This window comes from Bactrocera oleae, chromosome 6, assembly GCF_042242935.1.
Source record: "Bactrocera oleae isolate idBacOlea1 chromosome 6, idBacOlea1, whole genome shotgun sequence".
NCBI classification, from domain to species: Eukaryota; Metazoa; Arthropoda; class Insecta; order Diptera; family Tephritidae; genus Bactrocera; species Bactrocera oleae.
In genome coordinates this window covers 58,731,980-58,749,890 of record NC_091540.1, presented here as the reverse complement: position 1 = coordinate 58,749,890, position 17,911 = coordinate 58,731,980, and the positions used below count along the sequence as shown (strand labels likewise).

Below are 17,911 nucleotides of genomic sequence, written 5' to 3'. Positions count from 1 at the left end.
GAAAACGACAAAATGAAAAGATAACAAGTAAGGAAGGGCTAAGTTCGGATGTAACCGAACATTTTATACTCTCGCAAAGTCCAATGGTATACTCGTTTGAGATTTCTTTGTGGATTGACTGATATTTTCGGTAGAAGGTCAACTATAGGCACTGGGGTCCACATATTTAGTACTTAGGGGTTTGAACAGTTTTGGTTCGATTTAGACAATTTTTGGCCGCAAGGTGGCATACTTTAATTGCATTATTCACGCAAAGTTTTACGCCGATATAATCATTGTTACCTGATTTGCATAGTGGAAAGTGAAAGAATCAGATGGAATTGAAAATGGTGTTACATGGGAAGTAAGCGTGGTTGTAGTCCGATTTCGCCCATTTTCGCACTATGACATAGAAACATGAAAAGAACGTTATGCACCGAATTTGGTTGAAATCGGTTGAGCAGATCTCAAGATATGGGTTTTCACCTAAAAGTGGGCTGTGCCACGCCCACTGACTAATTTTGAACGCGGTTCCTATAAAGCCAATCTATACCATCTCAGAGGTAAAATTTAATGTCTCTGGCGTGTTTAGTGCTTGATTTATCGCGCTTTTAGTAGTTTTTAACAGTACCGTTATATCGGAGTTGCCACCCGATTTGAACTATTTTCACACCGTCAATAGAAGTGCTAAAAACACTTTCTTCTAGTGAATTTTGTTATTATAGCATTAGCGGTTTAGGAGATATGTACATTAAACCTATTAGAGGCGGGACCACGCCCACTTTTTAAAAAAAGTTCTAACTGCAGATGCCCCTCCCTAATGTGATCCTGTGTACCAAATAACAGTTTTGTATCTTATTGCGGAGCTTAGTTATGGCAAGTTATTTGTTTTTGATTAATGGCGTTTTGTGGGCGTGGCAGTGGTCCGATTACGCCCATCTGCAATACCAACCGTCTCACGGTACCAAGAAACATATCTACCAAGTTTTATAAAGATATCTCAATTTTTACTCAAGTTAGAGCTTGCACGGACGGACGGACGGACGGACGGACGGACAGACAGACAGTCACCCGGATTTCAACTCGTCTCTTCATCCTGATCATTTATATATACATAACCCTATATCTAACTCGATTAGTTTTAGGTGATACAAACAACCGTTAGGTGAACAAAACTATTATACTCTGTAGCAATGGGTTGCGAGAGTATAAAAATAGTTGCAAATAAAAACTGCAAAAAAAATATTATATTAATGAAAAGTCTTTTATAAAAAAAATCGCATTATTATATTGCTTCCTTATAGCTTTTGATAAAGAGAATGTTGGGGCTTCCTCCAAAAATAAAAATTTCCATACAATCATTAACTCGGCGTGTGGTTCGAAATAATGTCAAAATAAGGTCATGAAAGTATTTTTTTTATACCCAAGCGCAACTGGGATACGACTCTGCTACGATTTTTTGGGTATTCCCTAGTCCACTGTTGAATATAAGATGGTAGGATAGTTAAACTCTCTAAAAGCTTATCATTTGATATCATATAATAATTGGTCGTAACCCATAAACTGCCAAACTCCAATCAATAAAACATCGGTCGGTTCGTTGAATGATTACATTCGAAGGATTTAAGACAACCCTAATAGTCACTGAGTAAAAATTACATCGATATCAGAAGCTCTCAACAACTCTTTGAGATTTACCTTCAATTTCCTTGTAAATCATTGTCGACAGATTTTTCGTGTTATTTGCAAAAATAATATTTAGTATGGGTGATTAAAGAGATTTTTGTCAACACTAACAAGAGCCATCCCTGAGCTGACTTAGTCGCTAGATTTGACTCCATTGGGATTTTGATTGGTTCGGTTCGCGGGGCCCCACGGAGCGCTGCGTCCAATAATCGATCCACATAATCGCTCGGCAGAATCAGTAATTCGAAGCATCAATGATCCATGATTTCGCATCACGTTTGAAAAAGTTTTCTCATACATGGACTTGTTTTCTATATGCTATAGTGGTCCGGCATCGGCGGTTCCGACAAATGAGCAGCTTCTTGGAAAGAAAACGACGCGTGTAAAATTTTATATTCATATCTCTAAAACTGACTGAATTACTAACTGTAAATACTTTCTGTTTTATTTAGAAAATTATTGTAATATAAATATAACACCAGCTCAAGTATATTATTTCCCAGCCACTTGCCCCCTAACAACTGTGGCCTTAAGGCACAAGTGTAATCAACAAATAGATGATTGGAAAATAAAAATTGCTTTCAAAGCAATTTTGTTATGCTGTGTCAGAGAGAAAAGAAAAGAAATGCAGGAATGCCAGTCAATGCGGCGGATAGTTGAAGAAACTGGAAAAAATCTCATTTCAAATCAAAGCGGGAAAAAAGAAAAGACACAAAAGATTAGTTGACTAAAGGACTGCGCAAACAAGAAGAAGAATAAGGAAGAAGAAGTAGAAGTTATAGAAAAGTGGTAAAGAAAAAACAGCTGACAATAACAAAACCGACTAGCTAAGAGAGAAAAAAATTAAAATGAAACAGAAGCTGCAAGAAAATGCAAACCAAATCAATAACAACAACAATAATAACTAATTCCAACGCACCTATAATGATGACCATTGTATTTGAAGTGATTATACTGATTGTTGTGGCAGCGGTGCATGGGGCCACCACTGGGGCCCAGAGCGAGCCAATCGAAGATGCGAGCACCAGCAGAAGCAATTGTAAATCAAATAACTCAACAACACAATTACAGCAGCTAAATGCGCAAATAATAGCTGGCATTAAATGCGCTTCGATGAATTAACGCATCAATATTAGCAGAATGATTGCCGCTTATTTAGCCATTCGAGTGCAAAACAAGCGCCAGCTAAAGAAGAAAAGGCGAAAATTTACAAAACAAGAAAAAACGTTCACTTCGGCTGCCTGTTCAGGGTATAATAAAGAAAAAGAATTACAAAAACAAAAAAAATTGTATAAAAAACACTTGGCAGACGACGCTTATACAAGACTCAGCAAAAAAGCGAAGAAAAATACAGCGGCAGCCAACTAATTGGAGCAATGCCAATTGTAAGGCGCTTTTGGGCGGCATGTTTGTTGTTATTGTAGTGAAAAATTACATTACCGTTGCATGCCGTTGACCGAGAAACCACGGGTTATGGCAACTACATACCCGTGCTGTGGTTATTGTGTGTGTGTGTGTGTGTGTGTGTAGTTGGCGCTTCGACCAGACTAGTCAAACTGACTGGGATGACTGATTGAATTGTCGGTTGACTGCTGCTTGCGGTGCAACTTATAACCAAAGTTCATAACATATGTAAATACATAATAGAGTGTGTGTGTGTATTTTTTCTGCCACTGCAAATTGTTGGCTTCCTAGTGGCGCTAGCTCTTTGCTTATGGCTGCGAAAATTTACAAATTGCGGTAATATGATAAAGACTGAAAAGTCATCGTTGCATATACATATATATGTGTGTGTTTGTGTGTGTGTGCGACGGCTCTGATGCAAAAAGCTAAGTAATGCTCCCTTGGCATGGTGGTAGTCACCTTTTAATAATGATAATCGAAAACGGAATATTTTTTTTTTGGCAGTGAAGAGTTTTCTCTTCAGCTGATTTATTTATTTGGAAATCAGGAAGCCCTCTAATATTTAATACATATATAGAAATCTCAAGAACAGATAATATAATTAAAAATCTTTTATCTTTTTTTTATATCCTTGATAAATGCGGTTCATAAATAATTGTCGTGTTCGATACGCCACTTCCCAGCTCGCTATGTTAGTGCTCTGTCATTAATTTGAAGCAAACAATAATTTTCCACTGAAATATGTATGTATGCCGAAAAAGTGTTTATGCGGAGAGTTCTTCTTCATTACCTTAATTTGTTGAAAGCCTCAGCTCGTAATAGCTCGTTCCTCAGTCTAAGTTAATGGTGAACTTGCTCTAACGGAGCGTACGCACCGAAAGTGGCTTCCATGAAATAAAAGTGGCGATTTTGGGTCGTAAAACGAAGAACATCATGCGCAGCCAAAAATAGATTGAAGATAAGGAGCTGAAACCATTATTCGATGATGATTGTTGCCAGACAAAAAAAGAGCTCGCAGAATCTCAGAATCAGACAACCCTAAACACAAAAAAACATATGTTCAGCCTGCCAGCCAGCCAAATCAACGGAAAAGCCGAATATCCATGACGCTAAGGTCAGTGCCCTGCATTTGGTGGTATCAGAGGTCGTGTCGTATTATGAGCTTCTAAAATCGGATGAAACCATTAATAGGAAACGCTATCGACAACCACTAATCAAATTAAAACGAGCAATTGCCGAAAAACGTTTAGAATTTGCGACTAGACACGAGGCAATATTTTTCTATTATGACAACGTTCGGCCGGTCAGTCAGACCGGTTAAAAGCTATTTGGAAAACAGCGGCTGGAAGGTTGCCTTACCTGCCTTATTTGGTAGTTTAGGCCTTGCTCCTTCTGACCATCACTAACTGCAGAACGCTCCCACTTGAACACGGTGTACTTGAGAACAGGGTACTAAAAATTGGCTTGATTAATTTTTTGCCGCCAAGCCAGCGCAGTTGTTTTGGCATGGAATCCACAAATGGCCAGAAAGATGAGAAAATGTTATAGCTTCAATTGGGTAGTACTTTGATTAATATTATTGTAAATGTTTTTTTTTAATAAACGTTCAGATATATATAAAAAAAAGAATATAGTTTTAGATCCAATATCTGGCCGTCATTATAAGAAAAATTTTAATATTTGATTATGTTTGTATGTCCGATGTTAGCCTTTCATTTTAAGCTTCGAAAAAAGTTCCATATTTTTTCATATTTAGTAGGAAGAAAGAAAAAAAATTTCTGTTCAAATCAGAAAGGCAAAGTGGCAAGGGATTAATGGTCAAAGCTATGAATCTTTACGCTACTTAATATACACACATAATATAAACGTACACCTATGACTATAATAGCACAAACAGTCATCGACATGCCTCCCTTCCGTACTTACGCCCGTATCAAACCAAATTTGTCAGAAGGTATGCCCGTAGTTGCAACGCAGGAATCAGTTGTTCTCTTTTGTTTTCATTTCACCAATGTTGCCATTGTTCTATTTGTATACACGATTTTTCACACACTCAGTTTTTTAGTTATAATTTTTCATAATGTAAAAGCTAAAAACCAAAATCTATTAAAAATAGTTTATCTCTTGTATTAAAAAATAAGTATATTCGACTGTGATTTTGAGTTATTTTAAGAATATTTCAAATATATTCAAGTTCATTTTTTAATAACTACAAAATATCGAGATTGACAAGCCTGCGTTGCAAGAGATTGCTCTCTCACTCTCAGCTCACTCGTTTCTAGTGAAAAAATCCAATTTTCGCGGATATCTTACCGTACGGTCTGTTGATGCGGTGGTGACTGTTCGTTTACATTGTAGATTCGGTCCACGGTTTTGCGTCGGTGACTGTTTGAGCCATAATGTGTAGGCAATAAACAAAGGTAAACAAAAAACGCTAATTAATTGCCTCGACTAAAAGTTTGTCGACTTTCCTTTACAATTTCTAAATAATAAAATTATAATTAATACAAATGTTTGTGGCAAGATGGATACGCCATACATTTATTTCCACGCATTTTCCGTCTAACGGTGATTTCTCATGGCTACTTCCGCATTAAAATTTGTCACCTCCGTATGCACACTTACACATAAACGTATACACACATACAAACATATGCAGACTGCTACCAGCTGTTTGTGTTTATTACCATTACTTTTATTTGTTTATCAACACGGTATTCCCTGACCTATGACGCCCCAAGCTCCAAGCATTAAGCGTAAGCTACCGTAACTAATTAACAGACTAATGGAATTTCACTTTCTGCGGAAATTCGTTCGAAATGGAAATGTGCGTGTATTAATATGTGTGCATATGTCAGCGTAGGTGTTTGTATGTTTGTATTTGTATTTATAAACCAACTCATATAAGTCTAGATTAGATTGTTTGTCTAGAGAGGCTTTTACGTGCGTATGAATAACGTTTGCATTGAAGCCGCTGATGAGAAAATAATAATTTTTTAATTAGTAACGGGTGTTGAAGAGATTATAGAAGGTGCACGCATATGTGGACCGATTATCAAGCAAAAGCCTGCTAGACTTTATATAATTATAAAATTGTACTAGGATCGTCAAACTGAACGATATTCCATGCCTCCATGCCCTTATTAAGGGGATATAGCCATTTCCGTTTTACTCGAAACTATATTATCAGAGTCGGTGAGGAAAACCCTTCGAAATGTCTAAACCGATCGACTTAAAATTTTCGCACGATCTTTTCTCAGATAATAACCGAAAAAATAAGATAACATTTCTGAGTTTCAAGCCACTCTGAAGAGTAAATTTTTTCACAAAAAACGAGTTTTTTTGAGAAGCTGCCATTTTGTCAAAAAGCAATGTTTTGACTCTTGTTTCGATCATAAATTTTTTACATATATAGTGATAATAATTTTTTTTTGGTTTTGAGATAATTTAAAGCAGGATATTGCACATTCAGAAAGAATGAAGTCGCAGAAGAAAAAGTTATGTCTGACTAGTTGTTTTGAAGTGTTAAAGAGACTACTTTTTATACTTTCTAAGACTTTTTTAAATTATTTAAAATTTTTTTTTCTTAGTGCCATAAATTTCTTTTAAATGAAAATAATTTTAATATCGCTGCCCCACAAACTCGAGCTTGAGATTTTAAATTTACGTATAAATATTACATCATTTGACATGATCTGAGTTAATTTTTTTTTTTAATTACTTTACCTGTATACATCTGATAAAATTTTATTTGGACTGTTCGCTTTAAACCGCCTGTGCAAATTAAATCGATAAAAAGTTCAATGAAGGGGCTGAAGTCATAAAAAATCCATCTCTGTTTATGACGATAACATCGAAAGCGTTACAGAAACAGTGCTGGACAATCATCGTGTTGGCAGCAAAAAGATAGCAGAGCATCTGAACATCTCTTATGAAGCGACACAACACATTTTGGTTAATGTTTTGGGTATCAAGTACTCAAAGACTTGAATCATTTGCAAAACCGATGTCGAGTAGAGGTCGCAAATGAAAAGAGGGAACCCTTCATTTATAAAACGCATTATTACTGCTGACGAGGCTTGGGTTTATGAATATGTCATCGAAACTATCGAACAATCTAGCCAATGGCGCTCCAAAATATCAGCCGAAACCGAAAAAAACCAAAATTCGCTGAAGACTATCCTAGCCGAGGCTTATGAAAAGTGTATGGAAAATTGGATTAATTGTTGACATGCTTGTGTTGGCTCAGACACCTATTTTGCAGGCGATAATAAAGATTTGTGTTTGAAATTGCGTTTTTTTGTTTCTTTCTCAGTCCGGGCCACAGTTGATTAGTTGGTATATAGCTCACAAAATTTATAAAATCGACATGTGTGAGGGTTTCTGGTTTCTCCGCATTAAATTCCGTTAAATAAAGTAAATATTTGTTTTATTTCGTTTGATTTCAAAGTGAAAGTTTTTAGTTTAACAATTAATGATTTAAAGTTGTGAGCAGTCAAGACGTCAAGTGGACTTTGTTACGAATGAACACTATTTTTAGTGACTGAATATATTAATCAGTCGAAGTTCAAGCTCAAATTGGATATTTGTAAATATAGTATACAATTAGTTTATTTTGAATATCCGTAGAAAAGTTTAGTTCAAGCAAACTTCAAAACTCGAAACTGCCAGTTATCTAATTTCATATATGTGTATATATATTATATATGTATGCATATACATTATATTATATACATAATATTAAACAAAATTCGAAAATGCGTTAATTACATTAAATAAAGATATCGACTTGCGTTAATCGCTTTTTGAACTAATTTGTGAAAATAATCGCATATTTCTTCAGCAACATCTATCATTAGTTGGCAGGTGGCTGTAGGGCGCACTTTTTTTTAGCCACACAGTAGCAGTGCATATACCATACATACATAGGTACATATATGGCTGTGTGTATGTAAATGTGTGCCAGTTTGAAATATTTATTGTTGCAATAAGTCTGCATTGCATTTCATTCGAATCAGGTCAGTGTGTGGCGAATTGCTGTAATTACATAAATGATCGGTTGCTGAGTGTGAAACACTAAAACACCAACAAAGCGTAAGTAAACCTTGTGAATGGCTTTAATAAAGAGTTTTGCGGCCGACAGCAGCAATAATAAATTGATATGTGCACAAGGGATAAACGTAGCAATTAATTTTGAAATTTAGTTGCTTTTCACAAATGCAATTCATGTCTACATAAGCTATTTATTAACTATTATTTATTTTCGGCTGAAAACAGATATTTTAGTGTTTATATTATATTATTGTATAGTATATGCATAGAATGTTGGTTGGTTTGAAAAGTCAGTGAGTTTTTGATTTTTTTAGGCGCGAACTTTAAATGCAACACTGCTTCCGTTAAGTATAATCAGTAATACGAAGAATATTAACTGCGATTGAACTAAAGTGATAATACCCTTCACAGGTGCATTTCTTAATAAAGAAAAAATATCTTTATCTTGATTTTTGACGGTCAATTTGAATGGCTGGTATATGCTATAGTATTCCGATATCTGCGGGTCCAACCTTTGTGGTAGAAAAGGACGTGTGCAAAATTTCTGATCGATAACTGACTCAAAAATTGAGTGTCTAGTTCCCGTTTATATAGACGGCAAACTTTATATACATTGTTGAGGATATAAAATGCCAGATATCAGGGAATTTGGCCCTGGAATTGTATAGGCAGACTGAAGCTGTAGGCAACTAAATTAAGCATTTAGATCATAAATACCGCACAAGGAAATATTATTTACACATTTTTTTCGTAGGTTGGTACAATACCTATGAAATTCCCGGGAATCTCGCATAACTCTATTGAAAGTTGATTGATGGCTTGAGTGTTAAGGTCGTTGCTCTCTGATACGCTATAATAAGCTATATAATAGTAGAAATGCTTGCAAATGAGACACAAATAATGCTAACCTCAGATTCGGCAATCTCGTTCGATTTTTTCCAAAAACTCTTATTTCGGAGATGGTTCTCCGTATCAAATTAATGGTATGAATATTCTAGAAACTTTTCATTACTAATTTCGAGGATTGATTGAATCTTATTTTTTTTAAACTTTTTTTTATCAAAAAAAATGATCATAACTGAAGACTTTGGTTTAACATACCTATCTAAGTTTTACGAGTATTATTCACTTTAAAATAAAAGTTTTGTATAATGCTTTCGGGGCATAATACGAAATTCTCCGAACTACCAACAATCACAGCGAGTTTTATGCTATTTAAAAGCCCTGAAAAACATCGGCGCTTAGCTGTTAGATATTTTAATAGATATTTTCTGGCATTTATCTTGGTATTTTACATTTGGAAGGATCAGAGATGTTGGTGCGGTTTTATACTGCACATTGCTTTTTAGTAATACTAGTGTCCAGAGACATTTGTCAATACCAAAACCATATAACTATGGACCTCAATCGGTGGCAAAACTCAAATATTTTCCTAATCGCCTAAGAAGATTTTTCTCGGTTAAAAAACAAAAAAATAATAAATATGAGAGTACGCTTTTTGGAATAAGATTATATACTTATGTAGGCTCATAAATATACCAACAACAACAGAAATATAAAACAATCGGAAATCATAAAATGAGCACGCGATGACACATCGTAAAAATATCATTAGCAGTGACAGCTTTGACATGTCATAAAAAGGGTCAGCGCTGATAATTTTTTATGTGCAGTCTTGGAAAGTGAGTATGTCCACATAATTGTATATATGTGGGTATGTAAGTGTATATACCTATATGACTGTATGTATACCAACAAATCACATGACCTTTTTGACATTTTGTGTCTATTTGCGTTTCGGATTTTATTGATTATTGATATTTTCGTTAATATTTTTTTTTAAAGAAATAAAAACCAACACTCTGCTCGAATTTGTTTTCGATTGGGCTTAGTGTTTGAAATTGTACGCCGAAATCTATGAGTGCCAGTGGCTGGAAGTAAAATCTGTACATTGATACCATATATTTATAAATACTCAAGTAAATACTTATATGCATACATATTTGTGCACAATCAAGCAGTTGTTGTCTTGCATTTGAGATCTCACCTCAAAACCAATGAAATATGATGAATTCGTCTGGGCTTAATGCAAGATTTAATAAGGAAGTGTATTTGTGGCCCCAGAGGAGAGCAAAGCCCAAGAGTTACAGAGGTTTTCACACAAAATAATTATATATTGGAATTTGTGTATGAGTATTTGTTGGTGTTTATATTTATAAATAATATAATACAAATACTTTCATTTATGTGGTGAATTTATAGTGACATTGTGTCACTGTGAAATTATATGGAGACAGCTACTGGTCTTGCATAATATATTTTCACTTAATGCCAAATTAATTGGAAATTCATTCAATAAACAATTACAAATGCAAATGCAACAAGGATGCAATTAATAATGTGAAGCTGAAGATTTAGGAGAGTAATGGCGGTGTTAGCATATTATATATAATTAAAAAGTAAAGGTACAATACAGTAAGATGCAACAAAAATAATTGAAAAATTAATTAAAAATAATGTTATGATATATATATAATTGAAATTAAATGTTTTTAACATATTTATATACGTTAAAAAATTAAATTGTATTAATTAAGACACAAATTTATGTAATTAAAAAAAAATTAACGAAAAAAAAATATAAATAAAAAATGTTAAAAATAAAAAAAAATTAAATAAAGATAAAAGGAAATCTGAAAAATTATTTTATTTTTTTTATTTTTATTTAAACTTGAATTAACTAAATTAGAAAAGCATTAATAGAAAAAACGTTAACTTCGGTTGCTACGGAGCTATAATACCCTTCACAAATAGAAAAGATTCCTAAGAAGAACTTGATTCCGATTGTTCAGTTTATATGAAGATTCCATTATTATCTTAGATAATGATCCGTTCTTAATTTCATGAAGATATCTCGTCAAATGAAAAATGTTTGCATACAAGAACATAAGATCGATTGTTCAGTTTGTATGGCAGCTATATGCTATAGTGGTCCGATAGCGTATTAGTTCGTGCATATACAGACGGGCATGACTAAATCAACTCAGTTCATCGCGCTGATCATTTATATATATATACCTATATATATATAGGGTCTCCGACGTTTCCTACTGGGTGTTACAAACTTCGTGGCAAACTTAATATACCCTGTTCAAGGTACAATAAAGTGAAATAAAAAAATTTAATAAATAAAACAAAAAAAAACAATCAAGGAAGCTCTAAGTTCGGGTGCAACGGAACATTTCAAACTCTTACAACTTGCAAGGAACCAAGGCGGAGTAATACCTTCAGGTTTTGACAAAACTTTATATCAAACTGAGAAAAGTATCGCGGTGAATTCTTTCATTTAAAGAAAGCGAAAGTACTGCTAACAGAAAGAGATTCTTTCTGAATTTCATTAAAATATCTTACATATTGACCGATAGTTGCGGTATAAAGTAAACCGGAAATTCGAAAATATTTATGTTAGATATATGAGAGCTAAGGCAAGTGTTGACCTGCTTTTACTCATAAAGATGAAATACCTTGAGGAAATTATTTGTGCAAAGTTTCATTCTAACTGTAAAGTGAAAGAATCAAACGAAATTTAATAGTAGTGACAATTCGACTTGGTTAACATTCGATCCATTTACACAGTGTCTAATAGGAATGTTCGGGTAACCTCACAAACCAAATTTAATTGAAATCGGTCGAGTAGTTCCTGAGATATAGTATTTCACCGAAAGGTGGGTGGTGCCGCGCTCCTTGCTCAATTTTCGCACCAGATCCTAGATAGTCCTACTCTACCATAGTGGTTGTGATATATGTATATACAAATATATATCTACATAGCACAAAAGCAACTTTGTGAGCGGTTGTGAGGCAGAGTTGCTGTTAGCAAAGTGTTACATAAAATTCATATGCATATATACATACATATATGTATATATATATATGCACGTACAAATATATGCTGGACATAAAAATAGTTCAACAACAAACTGAAAATAAAAGTACTTTTAAGTACAACTATAAGAAATAATAGGCTTATAAATGAGCTTATATTATACAATATATAAGTACGTTTGAGTGTGTGGCAACTTCCCGAAAACATTAGAAAACGCTCAGAAGCACACTTGTAATACTGACATAGTTTACACGTCGCTACAAGTTGCTGCCAATGCTCAGTTAGACAAAATTGTAAGTACTTCAACAATTATATATGTATATACCACCACTTTGGGTAGATGTAAGCACAACAACAACAACACTGACAACGTCACTATCACAGCAATTATCAATGATATTAAAACAACAACATTACATTAGCAGCATTAGTACAAGCGGCAACTACAAGAGGCGCCTCCAAACGCACATACAAGCTACAAGCATGCAAGTATGTTGCAAGTAGCGGCAAGAACGACGCGTGGCTTGGAGCGTGAAATTAAAGAGGCAAGCAAAGTGGCAAAAAGCAGTTGAAGTCACCTTTCATTTACCGATAACAGAGTGTGAGTGCCTGAACACTTTAGTGGTAGGTTGTTGGTGGCAACTTTAGAAGCCACAGATGACTGCCACAAAATGTGGCACAAACTATAGAAAATGAAAATAAAACAAAAAAAAAAAAGTTAACTTCGGCTGCACCATAAATATAATACCCTTCACAAATACCAAAGAAATTGATTTTCATCGGTCAGTTTATATTTATGACAGCTATAAGCTATGGTAGTCCGATATCTGCCGTTCCGATAAATGTGCAGCTTCTTGGGTAGAAAAGGACATGTGCAAAATTTCACGTTGATATTTAAAAAACTAAGGGGCGAACTGACGCGTATATACAGACGGAGAGACGAACATGACTAAATCGACTCAGCCCTTCACGCTGATCATTTATATATATTTTGTAGGGTCTCCGACATTTCCTTCGTGACAAACTTAATATACCCTGTATAGGGTATACAAATTGCAACAAACTCAAGTGAAAAATGAAAAATTAAAGTTGCTTAGCAACAACTTTCAATGTGGAACAATTACAACAACAAACTGCCACACACACTCAAATACAAGCTTAGTTGCAACAATTGACAGAAAAGCGGGTTATAAAAAAGGTAATGGGATTATTTGCAGCCGACAAAAGCACTGAAGTGCATAATTACAGCTGCTGCCATAATAATAAGTACCAACAACACACATACATAGTGCAAACATACGTGCAGCTTGCAGCGGCATTAACGCTTACATTATTGCTTGGCAACCAACTATCACCTGGCACCTAAGCCGCTCTAATAAGTGGGGGGGGGCATGTTTTTGTTTTTGTTGTTTTTGCTATTGAAGGTCAGCAAAGAAGAGCTAAAACAAGATTTGTAACAAGGCGGCAACAGCTGTGCTTAGCCGTTAATCGCTTGCATGAAACAAATAAGCAAGCGCTGTCAGGCAAATGAGGAGGCAGAAGATATCAACGAAAGAGGGGAGGATGAGAAAATCGAAGATAAAAATCGAAGTCGAAGTTTAGCATTTGTTGCTTTATGGTATTATTTTGTTGGGGTAATGCGCCTGGACTAGTTTTGTTTCTGTTAAAAATTTGTGAAACAATTGATATGTTAGTTTTTTTAATTCCTGTTTGAGGCCATAGCTCTAAGTCTGCCCTTTAAATAGTTTGTCAAGGCCTTGTGAAAGGTAATTCCTTAGACTAAAAGTAATTTCTTCGTACTTAATTTTGAATTTCGGAATAGAGCTTATTAAAACTATCATTATTAATTACAGTATATATTAGCCAGCTTCTAACAAATAAAAAGTATGTGCATCACCAACCATGTTTACCTCTCATTTCATGGGGTGGATTCAGTCATGCTTATATGACCGATCTTATAGGGGTTAAAAGTCAGGCCAGCATTCTTGAAATATAAATATGTATAATATGTATATTAATATGTTCGAATATACGACATTGATCCCGTGGTGTAATTCGACAGTTCTATGAAAGCTGAATACTAATGACCATTTTACACACATTTTACTCGCCAAGTGGTATTCAGAGTATTCAGAGCATAAGAACTCAATTATATTCGAAAAGTAATCTAAAACGATAATAAATATTTTTGTAACATTATATGGGAGGGTATCCGATGGTACTTCGCATTTCTCGTTTATAAAGGTTTTAGATAATAACTTCAAAGTTAAGAATGACTTTTTTAAGAAAAAGTTGTGGATGTGAGAAATATGTGGTTTCAGATCATATAAGAAAAAAAAAGTCGAAAAAGAAAAGGAGGAAGAGAAAAAGAGGTAAAAATTATATACTTGAGAATATACATATAAGGGGTCTAGCTTTGTATAAACTAAAAATTTAATTTTACTAAAAATCAACAAGAAAACTCCATAATTGGTTTGCTAGTACATACATACATACCAACAAGTTGTTTAATTATATTCTATATTTTCATTCATTTCATTTTTGTTTTTATCTGAACACAATACTTTATTATAGTTTTTCTTCTGAAGTTAAAAAAAAAATCTCTAAATTCCACTCTCGCTTACTCATTTCTAGTTATTCATGCCATTGTTTTAGCATGAATTGTTTAGCTTTCTCCGCTCATTTCGAGGTAAATAAAAATTCAACTCCATTAACTCATAAATAACGAAAGCTCTCTTTTGCGCTTTGCATATTTAATTGAAATTATTTTCGGAATGTAAAGTATTTTGTGCTCTGCTTGAGCCACAAGTTTCTATACCTCATTTCTTTGAGCTCGCTTTATGAAGAGATTATTTTTGTGCCACGATCGAAATTTTTAAGATTCACTCATGAACTGCGATAAGTTTGAGCTAAAAAAAATCATAAACTGTAGGTGATGTCATAAAGATTTATGAAAAGCAAAAGTAAATACATATGTCTATGTATATATGTACCAAACTGCTCTTGGGATCATAACTGCGGATTTATGTATACAAGTGGTTTTTTTGGCTGTCCACTTGCTGGCTAGCTTGTGACTGACTTTAGTGGCCTCTTAGGAGTTAGTTTAGTGTTTTTACAAATGAACCGTTCCATCATTGTCACTCAATGTCTTTGGTCGATCACCCGCATTGCCCGAAGACACCATATTATTCATTTTGTGTACTGTACAGAATTTATTTTACCCCCAGGCTAAGCCAAAAACAAAATTATTTTTTTTCGCTCTACCCTAATGAATATGCTGACAAATGTGTTCAACAATCTAGCAAATGGCGCTCTTAAAATTAGTTAAAACCGAAAAAAGCAAAATCCACTGAAAGTATTAAAGGTCAATACAACCCAGGTTTATAAGAGGAGCATGAAAAATGCGCTTAAGCCTGGACTTAAGAGGCTATTTTGAAGGCGAAAATAAAGATTTATATTAATAGATTTGTAAAAATTTATTTTTTTTTTATCAGTCCAGTTCAATTTTGAAAAGATGGCATATTTTTATAAAATCCTATAGAAGTTAAATTATGAAGTTTCTAACAGGATGACATAATTTTAGAATAGTCATCACATATGTTGTGCTCTCAGAAACAGGCATCATATTGCACGGAACTATTGTAATATGTTACATATAGACTTTAGGTCGCTTTTACCATTTTTTTCCAATGTTGAACATGATTCATATCGTGAGTACTAATATTATTATTTAAAGCTAAGCAAATTCATAGGGTTATACGGACGGATGTCAAAGTTAATTGTAGAAGCGCTGTGATACTTTTTTCTGACAGACATTTCTTTTTCAGCTGTCAAGCAGACCTGAGTTCGGCATGCATTTTTGTTATGGGAAAAGTGTCATGGATTATGTGTACCAAGTTGGACAAAAAATACATTATAGGAGAAAGAAAAAGTTATACTGACTACTTTGGTTTTCAATTTATTTTTGAATTCACGCAGTGCTGGAGTTATATTTGAGACTGAATTAATGGATATAGTTAAGGTGTCAGCTATGACAGATCTCCCTTATTTAAGTGAGCAAAAATATTTAATTTAGATTCCAACGAATATTTACGGAAAAATTATAGACACGAGGCTTTCAGAAATGCTTCTCTTTTTCTATCTAAGAATATGTAACCTAGAAATGCCTTGAGCTTGTTTGATTTAAACAGAAACACATGAGAATTATTATAATTTTTAGAGGCTAAAAGGCCTGAAAATACTTGAAAAGAAGAACTTGTTTTTAGGAAAAATAACCCTATTGCATTTTATTAGTTAACCGCAACTCAACTTAAAACACTTTATGCAGCATTTTTAGTAGACAAATGGTTTTTTTTTCACACGCCTATTTTGCATTTCGAATGCACTAAATTTCTGGCATTACATTCATTCACACAAATCAAATTTCCCTTCACTCAATTTCGCACCGATTAATTCTCACATTGAAGTCTATAAAAAGACAAAACAACAACAAAAGCAACAAATATCACGTTAATTGCCTTGAAATGCATTTAAAGATGCTGTTCCCGGCTTATTTCGTCAGGTTGCTGCAGTGAAAATGCAAATGTTGCATGCCACCAACAAGTCAGGCACTTAAAGTGATACGAAAGAGCATTTGCAGCAACGGAAGCTGGCAATGGATAAAGCTGTGTATAATTGCGAATCTTCGTTAATTTCTTCGTCTGCAGATTTGCCTTTTACTTTTCGCCTCTGTCGTTTATGAGACGACTGACGTTTATTGGTGTTTCACTACAATTGTTTTTCCCACATTCACCATTAGTGTTGCGGCTTTTGCTGCTGTTACCATTAAGTACTTGTAATTGCTTTTGGGAATCGATATTACCCTTACAGGTGGTTGTTAAATGAAAGTGAACCTTTATATCATTCTCACTTTTTAATAAATAAAAAATTTTTTGTTTCGAATTGTTGAGATGCCGAAAGCCTCTACGATTTTTATATTTCCATATTCTGTTCATTGGCAATGTAAAAAATCGCAGGCTGTTGATATTTCTAGAAACCCGGTATTATGGCTTTACTATAAATAAAGGATCAATACTTTCATAAGTCATAATATCCGCTGCTATGGTGCTGCCGAAATTTTTTGCAGAAGAGCTAGAAGAAGAGTAATCGCAACAAATAAAATTCTCTAGTTGAATAAGAGTGAGGTTCCATAACTCAACTTATATGTCAGGGAATTTGTGGTGAGATCGAGTGGTACACATTTACAGCAATTCGACAAAGATACTTAGGTAGATAGTCAATATCTAGAACCGTAAAAAAGATAATTGTAAAACGAAGCGCTTAAAAACTCTGTATAAGCAAGAAATGTATATTAGGGACCATGGTGGGATCGAAAAGTTCGGATCTATAAGTAGTAGGTTAAGTAAATAGGTGAATCATGATCGAAAAAATTTAAGTCCGCAGATAAGCATATATGAAAAAATATTCAAAAAATAGTCAAATATTCTCTTCCACAGCGTTAAAAGTCTCGAGCTTATCTGCGTAGACAAGCGATTTCACATAACCCCACAAAATATAGGCCAGAGGTGTTAAATCGCACAATCTTGAAAGCCACAACACAAGCTTAAGACGCGAGATAATGCGCTCACCAAAAGCCTTAAATAAATTGTTTGTTCCAATGAAATCATGAAAAAGTCATTAATCATATGCGCTGGATGGTTGTACGACTTCAATTTTTGCACGAGTTGGATTTTGTAAGCCCGCAAACCAAGTTTCTTCCGCAAAATCGTTCAAGAAGTGGATGGATCAGTTCCAATTGTTGAGCTCGAGCGCGGTTGTTCGATTTGCGGACTCTGCTGGGCGATTATGTCGACCGAATACTGTACCATTACATTGGTAATAAAATTGCACGATTACCAAACGTTG

General features: G+C 34.3%; 1 protein-coding gene and 1 long non-coding RNA gene across 10 annotated transcripts in view; one reads left to right on the top strand and one right to left on the bottom strand.

Annotated features, from left to right (window-relative positions):
- Window positions 1-17,911, bottom strand: part of RhoGEF3 (Rho guanine nucleotide exchange factor 3) — a 292,834-nt gene that overhangs the window by 90,478 nt on the left and 184,445 nt on the right. The gene's annotated exons all lie outside the window — the stretch shown is intronic.
- Window positions 1-17,911, top strand: part of LOC118680298 (uncharacterized) — a 122,782-nt gene that overhangs the window by 96,444 nt on the left and 8,427 nt on the right. The window lies entirely within an intron of this gene.